The following is a 22,186-nucleotide window of genomic DNA, read 5'->3' as shown; positions in this document are numbered from 1 at the left end:
ATCAGACAAAATAGACTTTAAAACAAAAACTGTAACAAGAGACAAAGATGAGCACTCCATAATGATAAAGGGAACAATCCAACAAGAATATATAACACTTGTAAATATCTTTGGACCCAACATAGGAGCATCTAAATATATAAAGCAATTATTAACAGACATAAAAGAAGAAATAGACAGTAACACAATAATAGTAGGAGACTTTAACATTCCACTTACACCAATGGATAGATCATCCAAACAGAAGATCAATAAGGAAACACAGGCCTTAAATGACACATTTGACCAGATGGACTTCGTAGATATATAGAGAACATTCCATCCAAAAATCACAGGATACGCATTCTTTTCAAATGCACATGGAACATTCTACAGGATTTATCACCTATTTATCCACAACACAAGTCTCAATAAATTTGAAAAGATCAAAATAATACCATGCATCTTTTCTTACCACAAAGGTATGAAACTAGAAGTCAACTACAGAAAGAAAACCAGAAAAGCCACAATAATCTGGAGATTAAACACAATGCTACTGAACAACGACAGGGTCAATGAAGAAATCATAGGAGAAATAAAAAATTCCTGGACACAAATGAAAATGAAAATATGACATGCCAAAATCTATGGGATACAGCAAAAGCAGTTCTAAGAGGGAAGTTTATAACAATTCAGGCCTACCCCAACAAAGAAGAAAAATCCCAAATAAACAATCTAACAGTGCATCTAAAGGTACTGGAAAAAGAAGAACAAACAAAGCCCAAAATTGGCAGGAGGAAGGAAATAATAAAAACTAGAGCAGAAATAAATGAAATAGACACTAAAAAACAGTAGAAAAAATTAATGAAACCAAAGAGCTGGTTCTTTGAAAATATAAAGAAAATTGACAAACCCTTAGCTAGACTCACCAAGAAAAGAGAGAGAAGGCTCAAAGAAATAAAATCACAAATGAAAGAGGAGAAATTACAATGGACACCTCAGAAATACAAAAGATAATAAGAGAATACTATGAAAAGCTATATGCCAACAAATTGCATAATCTAGAAGACATGGATAAATTCTTAGAAACATACAACCTTCCAAAACTGGAACAAGCAGAAGTAGAGAATTTGAATAGAGCAATCACCAGTAAGGAGATTGAAACAGCAATCAAAAACCTCCCAAAAAATAAAAGTCCAGGACTAGATGGCATCTCTGGTAAATTCTAACCAAACATTCAAAGACAACTTAATACCTATGCTTCTCAACCTATTCCAAAAAATTGAACAGGATTCGAAGCTTCCTAACTAATTGTACAAAGCCAACATTATCCTGATATCAAAACCAGACAAGGACAACACAAAAAAAGAAAATTACAGCTCAATATCACTCTTTACCATCAATGCAAAATTCCTCAACAATCAATAGCAAATTGAATATAACAATACATTAAAAAAAAATCATACATCATGATCAAGTGGGTTTCATTCCAGGCATACAGGCATGGTTCAACATCTGCAAATCTATCAACATGATAGACCGCATTAACAAAATGAAGAATAAAAATCACATGATCATCTCAATAGAAGCAGAGAAAGCATTTGACAAGACACAGCATCCATTTATGATAAAAACTCTAAATAAAATGGGCATGGAAGGAAAATACCTCAACATAATAAAGGCCATATATGAGAAACCCAAAGCTAATAGCATTCTCAATGGAGAAAAAGTGAAAGCTATCCCTCGAAGAGCAGGAACCAGACAAGGATGCCCACTGTCACCAGTCTTATTTAACATAGTATTGGAAGTCCTAGCCAGAGCAATCAGGCAAGAAAAAGAAATAAAAGGGATCCATATTGGAAAAGAAGAAGTGAAGCTGTCACTTTTTGCAGACGACTTGATTTTATATACAGAAAACCCTAAAGAATCCACAAAAAAAGTTTAGAAATAATAAATGAATACAGTCAAGTCACAGGATTGAAAATCAACACACAAAAGTCGGTTGCATTTCTATACACTAACAACGAAGTAGCAGAAAGAGAAATTAAGAATACAATCCCATTTACAATTGCAAAAAAAAAGAATAAAATACCTAGGAATAAACTTAACCAAAGAGGTGAAAGATCTGTACACTGAACATTATAAAACACTGTTGAAAGAAATGGAAGAAGACACAAAGAAATGGAAAGATAGTCTGTGCTCTTGGATTGGAAATATTAACATAGTTAAAATGTCAATACTTCCTAAAGCAATCTATAGATTCAATGTCAACCCTATCAAAGTTCCAGTATTTTTCCCAGAAATAGAACAAAGAATCCTAAAATTTATATGGAACAACAAAAGACCCTGAATAGCCAAAGGATTCCTGAGAAAAAAAGAACAAAGCTGGAGGTATCACACTCCCTGATTTCAAAATATACTACAAAGCTATAGTAACCAAAACAGCATGGTACTGGCACAAAAACAGACACACAGATCAATGGAACAGAATCAAGAGCCCAGATATAAACCCACACATTTGTGGACAGATAATATTCAACAAGGGAGCCAAGAGCATACAATGGAGAAAGGAGAACCTCTTCAATAAATGGTGTTGGGAAAACTGGACAGCCACATGCAAAAGAATAAAAATAGACCATTACCTACACTATGCACAAAAATCAACTCAAAATGGATTAAAGACTTGAATGTAAGACCCGAAACCATGACACTTCTAGAAGAAAACAGGCAGTATGCTCTTTGACATCGGTCTTAGCAGCATATTTTCAAGTACCATGTCTGACTGAGTGAGAGAAAAACAAAAAAATCAGCAAATTGGACTACATCAAACCAAAAATCTTCTGCACAGCAAAGGAAACCATCAGCAAAATGAAAAGACAACCTAACAATTGGGAGAAGATATTTGCAAATCGTATATCAGATAAGGGGTTAATATCCAAAGTATACACAGAACTCATACATCTCAACAACCAAAAAAACAACAATGTAATTAAAAATGGGCAACAGATTTGAACAGAGATTTCTCCAAAGAAGATATACGGATGGCCAACAGGCATATGAAAAGATGCTCAACATCATTAGCTATCAGGCAAATGCAAATCAAAACTACAATGTGATATCACCTTAGTCTGGTCAGAATGGTTATAATTAACAAGACACAAAACAACAAGTGTTGGAGAGGATGTGGAGAGAAGGGAACCCTCATACACTGCTGGTGGGAGTGCAAACTGGTGCAGCCACTATGGAAAGCAGTATGGAGTATCCTCAGAAAATTAAGAATAGATCTACTTTATGATCCAGCTATTCCACTGCCGGGTATTTATGCAAAGAACGTGAAAACACAAATGCATAAAGATACATGCACCCCTATGTTCACTGCAGGATTATTCGCAATAGCTAAGACTTGGAAGCAACCTAGGTGCCCATCAAGGGATGAATGGATAAAGAAGACGTGGTATATATACCTGATGGAATACTACTCAGCCATAAGAAATGATGAAATCTGGCCACTTGTGACAACATGGAGGGACTTTGAGAGTATTATGCTAAGTGAAATGAGTCAGAGGGAGAAAGTCAAATACCGTATGATCTCACTCATAAGTAGAAGGTAAAACAACGACAAGCAAAGACATAGCACTGGAGATCGGGTTGGTTCTTACCAAAGGGGAAGAGGGGAAGGGAGAGGGCAAAAGGGGTGATGAGGCTCCCATGTGAGGGGATGGACTATATTTAGTTTTTGGGTGGTGAACATGATGTAATCTACACAGAATTCAAAATATATTACGATGTATATCTGAAAGCTATATAATGTTATAACCCAATGTTACTGCAATAAAAAAAACTAAATATAAAAAAAGAAAATGATCAAATCTTATTAGCTGGGGTCTGGAAGTACAACTTTTAGGTTTCCAACATTTCAAGGATCAGTATTCAACAAAACTTAAGGAAAGACAACTGGAAACAACTGGAAACCTCTTCAATATCTATCCAAGTATCCTACAGCCATACAATGCTTACTAACTAGGAGTGAAAACTAATGGGGATGTTTCTACCATAAAACCTGATAGGAAATTATGTCCAAGATATCTTAATAAAAAGAAAAAGTTGCACAATCATATGTGCAGTATATTTCAATTTTTAAAAAGACTGTCTCTCACTTGGTATTTCTCTTAGTTTTCCTCACCTCAATTATTTTATACCCTGGAAATTCTCTTTCATTCTTCCCTTAAAATTGTCAAAACTGCTGTGGAAACACTATGGCTGCATGCAAGGCAATCTGATCACCTAAGGAAAGTACATGCTGGTATAGTATGGATGTCGTCCACCTGCCACCCGTCACAATGTCTGTAATTGCCTTCTGTGAGTGGCTCAGCCTAAACAGAAACAAGGCTGCGTATCTACCTGTATGGAAGCTGCACAGGTTATATGTGGAGAGAAACAGACTGTGGTAAATATCAACAACTTCACGTTGCTAGGAGGATCCATTCTGCTATTTCTTCAAGTTTCTGTATTTAAAATTTTTCAAACTAAAAAGTTGGGAAAAGAAATAAATGTCACCTGGACTTTAAACACCTCAAGACTTCTTGGTGCAAGTGGATTTACTAGACCGATTTGACTGGTTTAGGGGCATAATGGCCACTCAATTTTAAGACGTTTAAAGTTGTCCAGGTAAATTGTCCTATTCTAATATCTGAGAAATTATTTACAAGTATGTGTCTTCCTGATTCCTTTGTATTATTTCTTGATGTGCTAGAATAAAATCTAGCTTTTATTTAAAAAATAAAAACAGGAGACTTCAACTAGTATAATTTCCTTAATGTTTTAAAATGGGCCAAAGTAAGACTATGTTCTACACACCAATTTTATGTAACTCTGCTTTAAGAGCTAGGCAAGGGGCTGGCCCCATGGCCGAGTGGTTAAGTTCGAGCGCTCCACTATGGCGGCCCAGGGTTTCTCTGGTTCGGATCCTGGGCACGGACATGGCACCACTCATCAGGCCACATTGAGGCTGCATCCCCACATACTACAAATAGAAGGACCCACAACTAAAATATACAACTATATACTGGGGGGCTTTGGGGAGAAAAAGCAGAAAGAAAAAAAAAGATTGGCAACGATTGTTAGCTCAGGTGCCAATCTTTAAAAAAAAGAGGATCGGCAACAGCTATTATCTCAGGTGCCAATCTTTAAAAAAAAAAGAGCTAGGCAAAATATAGGGCTTGATCATTGATAATTATCAACATAACATTTCATCGGTCTCTATCAACTTCTATATGCATATGCTTAAGTTCTTGAAATACAGAGAGTAGAAAATACTTTGGCTTTTCTGCAGTCAGGTCATTGATAAAGTGACCTAGGGGGCCTTTCATGGTCCCGTCATACGAAGAGTCTCCTGAAAGAAGAGGAAGCTGCCTTCCCTTTGGGCAACTCTCCACAGCTTTGGTTGAAAGAAGGGCATTCCTGTCCTTCCCAGTTGATATCTCATAGAAACTCATACCTTTCTTGCAGAAAAGCTGGCTAGCTTTCCAGCTGTCTCCAAAAAGCCTGTTTAATTCAGAGTATTGTAGATTTCCAATTGCTGATTTTTTCAGGATTTTTTGCAATGTTGAGAAATACCAATTTTTTTTTAACTATTGCATCTTGATTCCTGTGTCAATAGTTGTACTTTGTGCCACTTGGCCTGTGCATCTGATTTCCCATGAACTTTTTTTCCCTTTTCCCTTAGATTCTGAAATATGTGAAGTGCTTCGCTGGACCCAATATTATGGCCATGCATACAATGCTGAAAAACAAACCTCCAGATTCCAGTAAAGGGCTCTTGTTTGTTAAAGAGAAGCAAAAAAAAGACTGTTTCCTTAGTGTACATAAAGATGATGTTCTGTCCACACACATGTGCAGAACTGCTAAACTTTGCCTGAATGAATACACATACTTCTATTTGATTCTTCAAGTAGCTTCCATCACAGCAACTTTGAAGTGTAATGGTGATTTCAGATGTTCACTGTAGAATTATTGCTGGATTTTCAGATGAATAGCTTCTCAAAAATGCAGTTCTGTGAACAGGACTGCTGATATGCTGCAAATGCCTATTATTGAGCATCTCTGAGCTTTGTTAACCATGTCACCTGTGATAGTGCGGATTTTGCCTTCCTGATTGGAAGACATTACTGGTAATAAAAAAAATTAAAATTATTCTTAAAATCAGTTATTACAGTTGTTCTTAAAATTTTTGTGCTTGCTAAAATGGAGCTTCTAAGACCTCACCCCCTGATAGACTGATTCAGAAGGTAGAACCCAGGAATCTGCATTTTATGAACCATCAGCAGAGAGTCTAACGCAGGTGGCTCTTTGGTTACACTGGGAAATTCAGCTCTACCGGCAGTAGTAAATCGGCCGTTAGAGATCCTTCCTCCTTTTCTACCTTTTCTTCCTCATGATGCCTGGAGTGTTTCTGTGACAGGCCTGCAGCTTAACATCACCAAGTCCGACCCTCCCCGAATGTCTTGTCCGGAGAGCAGGTGGCCAGAGAACCAATTCAGAGAGGAAAACTAGGGGAAATGTAAATGTGGTCATGGTGTCTCCAAAAAAATTTGGCCTTTTATTTATTTAGTTCATTAGTTAATTAATATTTTTCACTACACAATTAGAAGGCTATCAGAGTACCTCTAATTTGATCACTGTCTTCAATTTAATGAATCAAACTTGTTTTGGATACTAGGCTCTGTGCCCAAACCACAATTACAAAGAATAAATAACAAAAGAGCTGATGACATATGTACGACCTGCTAGAAAATGCTGTGTGTAAGTCCTCAGCTACCAAAAACCCGGAGAAAAGTATAGGATCTGGATCACCATGTTGATTTGATTTTCCAATTTGGTGTTTATCTCTTGAAGCTGATTTTCTAAGTGGGTTTCACTGTTTTTTGTTTTTTTTTTTTCTTTTTCCCCGCAGGGATAGTCATTGCTCTGGTTTTTCAGCTGGAGGAGAAGAATTCTAAGATTTGAGCATCTTTTAAGAGCAGATTCCATTTCAGGCAAGGAGACGTCTCATCAACCCTTGCACCAGGATCTGTACTATTTCCCCTTCAGGCCCAGCAAGAACATTGTGCTTGGACGGCCATGGAGCACATTGACGGGAACCATGGCTATCTGGCTGTGTTCCCAGGCTCACACAAACGCTCCCTGAAGACACAGGATTATCCCCAGTGGGAGGCAGTTCTGCCTAGGGGCTGAGTCTTGATCAGAATCTTTTATTGTTTTGATTTCACACAGTACCATAAAGAGCTTTACCAATGAAATGAAAGAAATTTATTTTCTTTCAGATCAAAACATTGTTCTAGGATTTCCAATGAGGTCAGGGAAAATTGAAGGATGTCAGATAAAATAATGACCATTTTTGTTCTTTCAACAGGTGTTTGAAAGCCAACCAACATGGGCAACTTTGGTAGGTGCTGGTAGGACCTGAGATTATAAAACCTCATTGCAGAATAAGATATAAACATGGCCTCTCCAGATGTGTGTCACAAGTGCCAAGCAAGTCTTACATCGACTGATGGCCCTCAGAGTAAGGAAGAGGGAGGGTTCATCTCCCCCAGCTGGAGAGACCAGTAGAGGCTCTGAGGAGCCACCACTTCTATTTGTGGCTGTTCCACAGTTTATCAATTCAGCTGCTGATGCTGGAGGACTATTAAATGCTTTGGGGCCCATGAGTGATGAGATCGAATTTGTTCATTGATAATCTTGGGGTCTGGGGCAGGATGTATTGAAGGTGTAGGAGTCCAGACGCAGAGAAACCAGAGAGGAGATGATTAGCATTTTAGGTATAAGACAACAAGGTCCTGAAACCCCATAATGGTGGTCAGAATGGAGAGAGTACTTGTTGTTAAGTCAGGACGAATGAATGTGGTTCTGGAAGAAGTAAAGAACATGGCTTTAAGGACTTCTGTCTCAATTACAGACATACCTCATTTTTGTGCTTCACTTCATTGCTCTTTGCAAATGTTGCATTTTCACAAATTGAAGGTTTATGGCAACCTCACATGGAGCAAGTCTATTGGCGCCATTTTTCTAACAACATCTATTCATTTTCTGTCTTTTTGTCACATTTTTGTAATTTTCCCAATATTGCAAACTTTTTCATTATTATTCATTATGGTAATCTGTGATCTTAATGTTACTTTTGTAATTGTTTCATGTCACCATGAACCATGTCCATATAGGACCCCAAATTTAATCGATAAATGTTGTGTGTGTTCTGACTGCACCCCCGACCAGCTGGTCCCCCATCTCTCTCTCATCAGGCCTCCTTGTTCCGGAAACACAACAGTATTGAAATTAGGCCAATTAATGACTCTACAATGGCCTCTAAGTGTTCAAGTGAAAGCAAGAGTCACTTGTGTCTCACTTTAAATCAAAACATAATAATGATTAAGCTTAGTGAGGAAGGCATGTCAAAAGCTGGGGTAGCCCCAAAGCTACACCTCTTGTGCCATGCAGTTAGCCTTGTGATGCCAAGGAAAAGTCCTTGAAGGAAATTAAGACTTCTACTCCAGTGAACACACGAATGAGAAGAAAGGGATACAGTCTTATTGCTGACATGGAGAAAGTTTTAGCGGTGTGGATAGAAAATCAAACCAGCCACAACATTCCCTTAAGCCAAAGCCTAATCCAGAGCAAAGCCCTAAATCTCTTCAATTCCATGAAGGCTGAGAGAGGTAAGGAAGCTGCAGAAGAAAGGTTGGAAGCTAGCAGAGGTTGTTTCATGAGGTGGAAGGAAAGAAGCCACCTCCATAACATAAAAGTGCAAGGTGAGGCAGCAAGTGCTCATGCAGAAGCCATAGCAAGTCATCTGGAAGCTCTAGCTAAGGTAACTCATGGCGGTGGCTACACTAAACAACAGACTTTCACTGTAGACCAAACAGCCTCACACTGGAAAATACCATCGAAGACTTTCACTGCTAGGAGAAGTCAATGCCTGCCTTCCAAGTTTCAAAGGACAGGCTGACTCTCTTGTTAAGGACAAATGCAGCTGATGACTTTAAGTTGAAGTCAGTGCTCACTTACCATTCCGAAAACCCTAGGGTCCTTAAGAATGATGCTAAATCTACTCTGCCTGTGCTCTACAAATGGAACCACAAAGCCTGGATGACAGCGTATCTGTTTACAAGGTGGTTTCCTGAATATTTTAGCCCACTCTTCAGAACTGCTGCTCAGAGAAAAGATTCCTTTCAAAACATTACTGCTCTCTGACAAAGCACCTGGTCACTCAAGAGCTCTGATATATAGATGCACAATGAGATTAATGTTGTTTTCCTTCCTCCTAAGACAACATTGATCCTGCAGCCCATAAATCAAGGAGTAATTTCAGCTTTCAAGTCTTATTTAAGAAATACATTTCACAAGGCTATAGCTGTCATGGAGTGATTCCTCTGATGGATTTGGGCAAAGTCAGTTGAAAACCTCCTGGAAGGGATTCCCCATTCTAGATGCCATTAAGAACATTCATGATTCATGGGAAGAGGTCAAAATAACAACATTACCAGGAGTTTGGAAGAAGTTGATTCCAACCCTCATGGATGACTTTGGGGAGTTCAAGACTTCTGTGGAAGAAGTAACTGCAGATGTGGTGGAAATAGCAAGAGAACTAGAATTAGAAGTGGAGCCTGAAGATATGATGTAGTGCTGCAATTTCATAATCAAATTTTAACAGGTGAAGAGTTACTTATGGATGAGCACAGACAGCTGTTTCTTGAGATAGAACCTACTCCTAGTAAAGCTGCTGTGAAGACTGTTGAAATGACAACTAAAGATTTAGAATACTGCATAAACTTAGTTGACAGAGCAGTGGCAGGGTTTCAGAGGATTAATTCCAGTTTTGAAAGAAGTTCTACTTTGGGTAAAATGTTATCAAACAGCATTGAGTGATACAGGGAAATCATTCATGAAAGGAAGAGTCAATCGATGGGGCAAAATTCATTGTTCTTATTTTAAGAAATTGCCGTAGTTTCCCCAACTTCAGCAAACACCACCTTGATCAGTGAGCAGCCATCAACTTCGAGACAAGATCCTCCACCAGCAAAAAGATTACAACTCACTGAAGGCTCAGATGATGGTGAGCATATTTTAGCAATAATGTTTTTTTTTTTCCTGAGGAAGATTTGCCCTGAGCTAACGTCTATTGCCAATCTTCCTCTTTTCACTTAAGGAAGATTTGCCCCAAGCTAACATCTATGCCAATCTTTCTCTATCTTGTTTGTGGGTTGCTACCACAGCATGGCTGGCAACGGGTGGTACAGGTCTGCACCAGGGAGCTGATCCTGGGCCGCTGAAGCAGAGCACACCAAACTCAAACACCAGGCCATGGGACTGGCCCCAATAAAGTATTTTTTAAATAAGGTATATACATTGTTGTTTAGACATAACACTATTGCCCACTTAATAGAGTACAGTATAATATAAATATAACTTTTATATGCACTGGGAAACCAAAAATTCATGGGACTTGCTTTATTGTGCTATTTGCTTTGCTGCAGTGGTTGGAACTGAACCCGCAATATCTCTGTGCTGTGCCTGTACTTAGAATCCGTGCATGGATGATTCGTACCAAATGAAATGATCTGAGTCTGGATTCTGATATAAATTCTGAAATTACAAGAGTCACGAATTATGTTGAGGTTTAGGGACTGTTTGGTGCAAGCAATGGAAGCAAGCTGTGGCTCTTAAGCCAAAGGGAGCATTTTGGAGAGCTGCAGGCACATGGTGAGTCCATGGAAAGCCTGGCTAGTCTGGTGGGCAGGAGGGGGGAGTCACTGCTTGGTGGGACAGTCAGGAAGGGGCACCTGGTGTGGTCAGTAGAACCCTGAGTGTATTTGGTCTCTGATCCTCTGCTCAGATTCCAAATGGCTCCACTCAGAGGTCAGATGGGTTTCACGTGGGTCACCTATCCACCATGGCCAGGAGCAAGCACACTGGATCAAAGTGCCAACACAGTCCAGTAGGAAAGGAATCCTTCCCGAAAGGAATTTGACATAGTGTTCAGAAGGGAAATGGGCTGCTGCCCTGCTAAAGCAACAGCAACCACCAACCCATTAAGGCTCGTAAACTTGAAATCACTTCTCACTTTAGTTTCTTTAAGAAAGACATTATCATACCTAGAGTGATAACAACTCTGGAAATAGTTGTAAATGATCACAATTCTTTAATTTACTACCCTTCTTTCTTTTCTCTGGATGTGACATGAGCAGTTTTTGAACTCAGAAAAAGTGAGCATTTATCTCCTCTAGTTTGGAAAAATAGTTCACTTCTCAGAGATATTTCTGAGTAATAGAAAAATGATTTATGCACAGTGCCAGGTGAAAGAATGATTATGGATTCAGGCTGAAAACGTGGTCTCCTGCATTAACTGCAAAATGCAGTTGATCCAGATCTTCATTTATAACTTAGCAATGCAGGGTGGAAATTCCAAATTTTTCCTTTGATCCAAGAAATCCATGATTTTGATATCAACATGTGACTTTCTAAAAGCAGACGTCTGACAAATTTTGTATATTAAAATTATTTTTAAGAATCTAATTTGCGTATCTTTTTATCTAAGCTATGTATCTTTTTCTCTTGGAAGAGTGTAGAGAAGCTCGCCTTTCCTGATGAGTCATTGATAAAGTTTTTAATTATTGGCTTCCTCACCTACAGACTTGGCTTCTCTTATGCATTCTAGGGTGGAGTTAACGTAACGTCCCACGGCATCAGAGACTATGACAGTCACAAGGCCCGAGTGCACCTCATGATGAAGAAGGCAAACACTGTATTCTTTCATCCTTTGCTCACCCAGGGATCTGGTCAGAACAAAACTCAAGGACTCCAGACAGTATGCAGTAACATCGCTGCACTCTCCAAAGGTGAATGGGTTAGAAACGAAAATGTTAAGTATACTAACATTCAAAAGATTTGTGGCTTTTAACTGAGTTTAGTCTGGTTTATTTACCAGGAAATATATTTGCCTACCTAATGTTATTTATTTAATTTTTCTGCTAAGAAAGATTCACCCTGAGCAAACATCTGTGCCAATACCTCCATTGTTTTTGTATGTGGGACACCTTCACAGTATGGCTGGTGAGTGGAGTAGGTCTGCACCCAGAATCAAACCCAAGAACCCGGGCTGCCAAAGCAGAGTGCACAGAACTTGAACCACTCAGCCAGAGGGCCAGACCCTCCCTCATGATTTTTACTCATGGCAGTAAGAAGCCAGGTGACATTAGGATTCCAACTCTGTTGATAGTGAATCACGAACATACACAGAATTGCTTTGGAGCAAGAGTTTACTTTGTAGTTGAGAGTCTGTGCTCTTGGAAACAAGAACAATGGCTGATATACTAAAACCATAAAATTTGGAACGTATAAAGCTCATAGGAACCCTATAAGGGGAAAGCTTATAATATCATTGCTACTGCAAAAATATTGCTGATCTGAAAGTATGGCTCTGAACTGGCAACCCAGAAATCAGATTCAGCAAGCAGCCATGTTTTTCACCCCTCAGCCTCAATGTGTTTGAAACAATGATTCCATTGCTTACATTAAAAATGGACAATATTTTTCATAAATTCCCAGATTTCTCACTTCTCTAAAACTCAGCAATCTGACAGCACTGTGGGCTCACATTTACCCTTGGTAACTTGGCTGCCATTATTAAATATCGGAGGCTACTTTGGGGCTGAGTGAGGCTTTCCAGTTTGTCACACCAACCCTGCTGTCTCCCTGAGACCAGGGCTTGGTCATCTTCCATTCATTCATATTTCCACCAGGCTGAAAAGGACAAGGATGAAGGTGAGGCGAGAAGACACTCTCCTCGGGGGAAACATTAAATGACTGGGGGGGAGGGGGGAGGGCACCAAAAAATTCAGAAGTCAAATTAAACGATATTTTTAAAAATCAAAATTAATGCAAAAAAAGTCAATGATGAGCACTAATGTCAAAATTTTAAATAAAGACAAGATCAGACTCTCTACTAGCATGACCCTCAGAAATGTGCAAATAGTGGGTATAGGCAAAATGATTTAAGTAATGTGAATTTTAATTTACTGATATTGCAGTTTTTCAGTATTTATTGAAGACATTGTGTTTGGAAAAATATTAACTGTTAACAAAATATAAAACAGGTCTATAGGAGTGCTCATTTTCGCTTTTGCCTCAGGTTCTAATATGGCTTGGCATGACACTGCGACTCACATAGGAATCAGAGTTTGTAACTCCACTGCCTAGAAAGTTGATGTTTTGGGCAAAGTAGGAAGCCCTTCTGGCAGGTGTGGTCACCTTAAGATAACTAACTTGTGAGGAGGAAGGTGAGCTTTAAGTACTGCCTTGCAGCTTAGATCTGTTTCTAACTTTTCAAGAATGGGGAGAATCAAGCAACTTCTCTCTTGCCTTCAGAGGGAAACAAGGGAGATATTGTACGTGAATGCTTTTGGACCATAAACATCCTTCTGATGCTAGAGGGGGGAATATGTATATTATTTCCCTTTGCAAAGTATTTTTGGATTTTTTTTCATGATATGGACCTTGAAATAAGAACCCATCACAAACTCGATTGAGTTATGGACTTCTGTTACTAAGAAGATGATGAAAAACCCCAGCATACATTTCCTTTAGGATGTGAGGTTATCCACTCATTATAAAAATCAAATACTAAAAGCTAAAGACCTCTTACTTATGTAATTACATTCCCTGCCCCATATATACCTTCTGAAAATAAACATCACAGCTAGTGAAAAACCTCTTGTAACGTCTCAGTTAGCCTATGGGAGAAGAAAAGAGAGAGAGTGAGCCACAAAGAGACTGATTTACGATGCAATGGAACAGCTTTCAATCTAGAAATCAAATGTTAGTGAAATAACTGACTTTCTAAAAGAAGACTCCTTGCTTGGTTGCTGGGGCGAGGGGGGAAGGGCGGCGATGTTCTTTTCTCATATCAATTGGTTCAGTTTTCACCAATGAATTCCTGCCATTTCACCAATGCCAATTGCCACTATATCCTTGTGAAGGGCACCAGGTAAGAAAACATTGGGAAGGAAATGGTAGGATTAGCAGCTAAATTCTATGAACTTAAAAATTACGTCAATCAGAAGGCATGTTTGTATGAAATGACAAGGTAACATTTCGTTTTTTTCTGTTCTTCAAAAGCCTAAAAATTCTCATATCCGATTTAATTTGAAAAGCATGAAGTGCAGGAGTTTAGAGCTCATTGGAGAAACCCGTGGAGACCCATTAAGAATGACAGTGGAATTCAGGTTGTTCTTGCTTCCCCAGTGTGGGGGACCGGAGAACCGTGTGCTTCATCTTTAGGTCTTTGGGTTGTCCTGTGGTATGCGGGCTATCCTGTTCCAGGATGGACAGGTACGAAACGAAACAGAAAACAGATTTAGAGCAGAGGAAATGAAGGACACAAGGCTACCTTCTGAATACGCCCAGGAAAGTTAAAGGTCTGGGCTGTCAATCATAGGCCTCCTTTATTTGTACAGAATCGAGTATTTATACATTTGGAAATCTAATAAGACTCCCAGCAAGCAAATCTCAAGCAGGTTTTTTGGGGTCCACTTGCATCTGGAGTTTAATAAGAGGCATCGCCTGCATGTAACAGAGACTGAATATCACTGCTGCTTATCAATAGGGGGTGTGAGACAACATGCCATATGCTTTCCTAATAAACACACATCACTTGTAAAGTATTTGTCGTTAACTACTGAACATTCAATGCTGCTGATGATTAATAGAAAAGTTATCAGTCAAGACAAATAAATACACATAGTTGATTTGTAGACTACGTACATTTTAGCCTCTGAACCAAGAAGCTGATCCTATTTTCTATATTCACACTGGATAACCATCCATCCATGCATTTCCCATGGGGGTGGCATGACCCCCAGGTGGACTGAGTGGAATGATGACTCTGTACCTTCCGGTACTTTGAAGAGCACTGCACAGCAATGGTAGCTACATGCTGGTGGGAGTCATCTTCTGAAACACCTTCCCAGCTCAAGAATCTTACTTCACGCTTTACCCCTGCTCCCTTAGGATCCATAAATAAACCCCATGCATGAAAATGCTCTGTGTCACACTTGCAGATCCTGGAGAGTCTTGTCCTTCTCCCTTTGGTCAGTCCTAAATGCATTACAAAGGCAATTGATTTAGTCAGTTGGGGCTTCTGAACAACAATCTGAGTTTCAGGCAGAAAAAAATTGTACATATTATGTTTCAGGTTTGTCAATGAATTACCTTCTGAATTTATCTTAGTTATTGTCTAAGTTACAATTGATCAGTTTTCGCTAGAACAACACTAACTTCTGCTGTATAGTTCTTCATAAGGTACTACAGCACTCTCACGTTCCTTTTCATATTGTCTTCATCCAAACTCCTTATATATAAATAGACTCCTTATAGCTGTGTGGTCTCAATGAGAAAATCAGTAGTCCAAGAAGTTGGCCTAGACTATGTGACTGGTAGAGCTACATTTCAGAGTCAGGTTGAAGTCAAAAATTGTTTTTCCCGCCATACTTTGCTCTTTGCTCAAAAATGGACAAGAAATAAGAAATAAATAAGAAAGTCTCAATTGTTTTATTAACATCAAAACAAGCAAACAAAAAAATCATTAACGCAGGACATCATTTTCTTGATGTGATCTAGTCAGAAAAGGACCAGCCAGAATGGAGCCAGTGAATAACACAAAGGAAAGCAGAAATTTGGGTAATAAACTATTTGTGTCATAAGAAAACATCACACTAAGCCAGCTCAATACCTGAGATCAACAAGAGTACCTCATAAAACAGGACTGACAATTTGGGAGCGCACTGTATTAGCTTATTTAATCAATTAATAATAAATTAATTAACTTAATAAATTGACTAATTAAATTAATAAATTAATCTGAAATGCTGTTTTAGATGTTGGCAAGTAAATTAATTGAATTTTGTGAGTATGATTTATTTACTATTTTATATGACTATTGTGGATTTATATTTTTACTAGTTAACCATTTGCAGACGCTAGAAATGTACTTCGTCTTATGGTGAATAGGCAAATTGAAGTGCCCCATAAGCTCTTTCTGTTTGGCATTGTTTCCAGGATGTTTGGAGATTGTGAGCATATCTTGTGAGAGGAGAAAGAGTCAGCCTTTGAAATAGCCCTTTGCTATAACTCTTTTAAAGAAAACCAAAATGAAACCAGGTGTCTAAGGACATGTTTTCTTAAGGAGATGATGTAATCTTTTCTATCTCTTGCTCACATAATCAGAATGCATGTATCAGGTACTCCATTTCATGTGCGTAATTTTGCAGTGAAGTGGTATTGCGTTATGGATGCCAAAACAGTACGAGTGGAATATTATTGTTTTTAAGAAAACTAACTTAGGGTTAGGGTTGTATCTAATAAAGCTGGTTGATGCATCATTTAAGGGTGTTAAATCGGTTTCTTTCATTCAATTAACTCATTACCCAAGCAGAAATGAATGCTTCCAAACTCAGGGTATGTTGAGTTTTGCATCAACAATATATGGTAGGATTTCCAAAAGTCAGTTCTAGTAATACAACTCCCAAGTGTTTATCAGCGAAACCTTCCCTTTCCCTAAGTGAAACGGTCTTTCTTAGACCATTAGAGTGTTTCATGACCTGGGAGGAAAAACCAACTTCTCTGTCAATATCATGCTCTCAAGTTTGGCAAAGAATAGCTGGTCTTGTTGGCTGAGAACGGTCTGAGCAATTGAAGGCTACTACCCAAAGCTCCATCCTGGGCCTGACTCTGTGAGCTCCAGGCTGTCCCTGGGGACCAAGTCCCTAAGGGGATTTTCAGAACCAAAGACAGTGCAAACTCCAGGCTCACAGAGGAAGGAAGCATTCCCAGCAGCCATGGTGCCTAAACACCCAGCGGTAACACGGGGCCCTTCCTGTTGAGGGCATCTGGCTCTCACGGGTGCTAAGAACATAGGGACACCCCTTTTCTCCAAACCCTGGAGCCACTAGGCTGTCCTGTTAGCACAATGCCACAGAGGATGTTTCACTAGCACCAAAGTCAGGTTCACAGGCTTTTTGGTGAAGCCCGCATTTGAGAAAAGAGAGGAGAGGGTTACATTTTGGGTGTTGAATACTTGATATTATCTCCTTCTCTTAGGGAATTCTCAACCTCCCAACGTTTTGCACGAAGCCATTTTTTTAAATTGAAGTGAAATATACGTAACAGAATATTTACCATCTGAACAGTTCTTAAGTGTAAAGTTCAGTGGCATTTAGTACCTTCACAATGTTGTGCAACTACCACCACTATTTCCAAATCCTCTCAACACCTCAAACAGACACTCTGTACCCATTATGCAATAACTCCCATCCACAGCCAAGGTCACTTCTAATACATTTGTTTCTGTAAATTTTCCTATTCTAGATATTTTATAGAAATAGAATCATATGTTCGTCTTTTTATGTCTGGTGTGTTTCACTTAGCATGTTTCAAGGTTCACTCAGGTTGTAGCCTGTATCGGAACTTCATTCCTTTTTCTGGCTGAATAATACATACATACGTATATATGCATTCATCTATCTTTCTCACAGTTTATTTATCCATTCATCTGTTCCTGTACCAGTTCTCCCAGGTGGATATCTAGGAGTGAAATTGTTGGGTTATGTGGTGATTCTATTTCTCTTTTGGAGGAGCCTTACAGATGTTTTTCAACATTTAAACAGAGATAGGATATCTCTTCAAGCTTTAATGGCACTTAACACTAACAGGCAGTCTTGAATTGGCACTGGCTGCCTAATTCTACAGTTGCACAAAGGTATTGCACAGGAATATGTCTTATCAAGGACAGAAAAATCAAGACTTTCTCACTGATTAAAAATCCCCTTGTATTCTTTTTAGCCTTTATTGAAAAATTTCAAATACATGGAAAGGTACATAGTACAAAGAATGTCCATATAACAATCACTGAGAATCAACAATTATCAAATTCTCCCCATTTGTTCCATCCATCCATTATTCCAATCAATTTTAAAAGCATAATTTTATTTTCAAAGCTTAGAAAATGCAGAAAAATATAGAGGAAAAATTAACCATATTCCCATCTTTGGAAGTTGACGATTATTTCCTTCTATGATATTTACTTCTGGGTATGGCGAGTAGTCCAGTTTCATCCCATTTCTATTTTGGTTCTTAGTTGTTATATCTTTGAGCCAGTTTCTGCATAAGGCTCTTCCTCTTTGCTACTCATGCAGGGAAAGAGGGCTGACCTGGAATGCCAGACCCTGGTCTTGCCTCTCTTGGCAACCAGCTCTGTCAAGTTCACCTGTATGGGCTTGACCTGATAACAATGCCTATGGACTCCATGTTCTCTCAGGCCCACCTAGGTTAGACATTCTGTGTCTGTCACCAATGCACACAGGCACAGGTGGTTGATGTCTCCACAGTGTTGGCAGATAGCGTTGACAGCTGCCAAGAGGGCTCAGTGCCTCTCCTCAGCTCAGAGTCCTCTCCATCCTGACATGATGACGTCATCTCTCCTCCCCAGAACAGGAGGAGAGAAGCTGGGAAGCTATTGAGCAGTGGTCCCAGTGGCATTATGGAGACCTGTACCCGTCATATCTCTGTAACCACCACCACATCTGACCTCGTCTTGACAGACCCAAAAGGTGGAACTTGAAATAGACATAGTCAGCCCAGATCTTCGAGCAACTCTTTCCCCACAAACAGACCCCCTTACAGGTTTCAATTGGGGGCCTGCTGTGTACTCACACATGCCTCTGGTTTTTTGGGCTGCAAATGCCCTGTCTTTCACTTCTTTGTAGAAGATTTTCTGAGGTGACAAATGTCTGTGTGGCCTCCCAGCACCAAGCCTACAGTGGTTTCCCTGGCTTGGCCACTGTTCCCAAAGTAAGACTCTTGTCTGATAGAACAATGGAAAGAACCACAGCAAAGAGAAAACATTACATGTTTGCTTACAGCTTAGAAATTAAAAATCCTGAGGCAACACTGTGCATTCCCTTCTCGAATCCCAAACTGAGCGGCATCAACTTGTCTCCCCTGAGTGACAATGTTCCTCTCACCGACTGGGGTGTTTGAAAGTTGGTCTCAGGAGCACTGCTCACTGTGTGCTCAGTGTGTCTCAGTAGTCACACGAATGAAAGAACAATGCTAGTACAGCTGTTCTGGTGAAACAATTCTCTGAGATGGTTACTGGGCCCAGGTCCTTCACACGTCTCTGAAAAAGTTTAAGGTTCTACTGTGGTTTCTGAACCGTATAAATCATTGCCAGGGTTACAGCAAGGCTAGTTGTAAACATGACATGAAAGTAGGTGAAATTGAGTTTTGGTGTCATCTTTTTTTGTTTCGTAGCACTGTCTTAGTTCGCTAGAGCTGCCATAAGACAGTACCACAAACTGGGTGCCTTAAAACAATAAAACTTTCTCTCACAGTTCTCGAGAGGATTTTGAGCCTTGTGCAGAACCAAACTAAGCAACAGAGGAACGAGGTGTCCTTTGTGATTCACAACCTTCCTGTCCTGGCCAAATGGCTGCTGTGGGCAAGGCCTGTGCAGACATGTTTGGCCTCAAGCATGGGACCTGCCCGGAGACCTCAGCTACAAGGATCCTGGCCCCAAATCAGAGGATTAAACTTGTGAGGCTAATGGAAAATTCCATGCGAAGAAAGAAGTCAAGTGTATGAGCTTGATCCCATTTTGTGTGAGGTCACTTCTGATAACCTTGGCCTTCGTAGCAAGGAATGCTCTCAGTGCCCTCCAGTGTCATAGGTTACCAGTCTCCTGCCATCCTGTGTGGGATCTATTCATTTTAAGGGGCTCATTTTAAGTCCAGCATTTCTGCGTTTGGTGAGATGTCGGGAGGGAGGGAGAATATGGGAAAAATAAGTCGTTGCTCGATTTCATCAGAAACTTAGCATTTGAAATAACTGTAAAACCCATAGGTTACACTGAACAGGCTGTATTCTTTCCTTGAAAAAAATGTCTGTGACATCTGTTTTAAGAATGAAATAGTATAATATGACTCCAAGGTGCCATTTTTCTTTTGAGTCATCTTTTTCTCTCTTCCCTTTACCTTGACTCCTGTGTTTCATCCTTTAAGTGCCCCCTTCTCTTTCGTTTTCAATTTCTTGTGTTTCTATTTTCTTTCCTCTATAACTCAGTAGTTTCCCTACCTTGGAAAAAAAGTCAAATCATCTAGGGATTTAAAGAGTCTCCATGGCTAGCCAAACACCTAAGAAGCCCGATTAAGTCAGTCTGGGGCGAGCCTGATCATCAGTATTTACAGCAGCTCCCAGAAGACTCGAGGGTGCAGCCAGAGATGAAGACCACAAATCTCTGCCCGTGTGTCAGCCCTGCAGAAGGGCTTGTGGTTCTCCTGTAGGCCTCACAAGCCTTTAAAGGGGACCCTTCAACTTCCTGTCTTTAAAGAAATCCCTAAAACTATTTTCTAGACATAAGCTTCAAAAGAGCAGCTGAACCATTAGTTCAATGTCTTGCTAGAAGGATGCCTGCCACCTGGTGGGCCAATTAATAAAATAAAATCCATTGCCCCTTTTTGCTGTTCCATTATCTGAAGATGCACCTAATCCTGAGGCTGCTTCTCCCTTGAGAATCAGATTGCTATCCAATACTGTGGATTCATTTTGAATCTTTAGACACATCTCCTGTTGCATAGGCTCTTTTGAAAGGTGCTTTGACATAGCTCAGACATTACCAATCGTAGAGGCAAATAGCAGTTGGTATCTTTTCACTTTATGGGTGTTTACATTATCAGTCTGATCGTGTTTAGGTGTCTCAAGTGGTGCTCTGGAAAGATGGAATTGATAAGGGACACAATGGCATTCCATTGGAGTATCCCAGTAAAAAGAGGGTTGCGTGATTCCTTCAAGTCTTTGACATGTAAAGCCTCTTCATCTAATTCTTAGAATCTCTTTGACCCAGGAGATTTCCTGATGGTCCTTCAGTTAAACAAGGCAAGTGCTTAACTCTCCATGAAAATCACTTTGAAGATGAACAGGAAATTTTCTCTCTTTTTTTGGAACCTTCCTAATACTTCAGTGTATCAACTGTTTCATTGATGGATGGTCAAAAAGGATACTTTCTGCAGTGTCATGAGATGTTCTATAGTGCAACAAGGAATTGCTTTCCAAAAGGGGTTCATGTGTAATACTCATTTACAATTCCATATATAATTAACTACGCAGGTAATTTTTAAATGCAATCAATAATAAAGAGTATTCTGTGGATGGTAGTGTTTAATATATATCATATTTTGTATAGTGGTTTCAGGTCTTTTGGTTTCTTGAAATAAACAGCTATTTAGCATAATTCTTAGCATTATTTTGTCCTTTGTACCTGTATCTTTTTGTGCACGCTTTTTGTGACCTCTGTTAAAATTCTGCATATCCAACATTGCAGCAGCTCCAAATTAAACTTGTTCAAATCAATTTAATTTTTTCAATGCTCTTGTGTAATCAGATGCCTCCTTTAGAATTATTTTTGAAGCATTGGGAAGGTTTTGGCTAAAGTACAATTTATTGGTGCAAAGTAAGTTTTGATTTTATAAAACTTTTGAGTCTTTCATGGGACCTATATTTTCTTGAATTAAATTTTATCCATATAGAACAAATAAGCAATATGAAAAGGTGTTATTCAGTGTTACTTAAAAGCACAGGCTTCCTTATCTTTAACCTTCTAAATGATTAGGAGGGTTCCTATCGTGAAGCACAAGGGCACTGACCCCCTAAGTGTCTGCGTCAGAGAAAAACACCCCATCACTGCAGGTTTCTGGATGCTTCCTGCTCTCAGGCAAGAAAACCCTGTGATGCATCAACTTCTTGCCAAAGGAAACCACCACTCAGGGGTTGAAAACTGGAAGAGACTTTACCACGGCCTCACCTCCTTCAGGAGCCAAAGGGCAGCCTTTCCACACAGGTAAGTGGAACTCAAGACAGAAGTATGGTGTGTGGTTTCTGAGAGGCGGCCACAGAACTGAAATTCACTGGACATTTTATTGGGATTTACAGTGATGTTGGTCCTCAAGAGCTACAGACCAATGGTCTGCAAAGTACCTTGTGTTGAAAACCACTGAGTAAGATGAACATACTTTTGAGCTTCGTTTAAAAAAAAATCACTAGCCATGCCTGAATCTGAACTACTTTCAAGGTCAGTCATGTCTTGAATGCTAATGTTTTCCTT

At 39.5% G+C, this 22,186-nt stretch overlaps 1 pseudogene; it reads left to right on the top strand.

The window, feature by feature from the left end:
- The first annotated feature begins 4,319 nt into the window (after positions 1-4,319).
- The window catches only part of LOC106840470 (phytanoyl-CoA dioxygenase, peroxisomal-like), a 31,541-nt pseudogene continuing 13,674 nt past the window's right edge, over positions 4,320-22,186 (top strand).

The sequence above is a fragment of the Equus asinus genome, chromosome 29 (assembly GCF_041296235.1).
Source record: "Equus asinus isolate D_3611 breed Donkey chromosome 29, EquAss-T2T_v2, whole genome shotgun sequence".
In the NCBI taxonomy this organism is placed as follows: domain Eukaryota; kingdom Metazoa; phylum Chordata; class Mammalia; order Perissodactyla; family Equidae; genus Equus; species Equus asinus.
The sequence above is the reverse complement of the archived record's forward strand: the minus strand, read 5'-3'. Positions and strand labels throughout refer to the sequence as shown.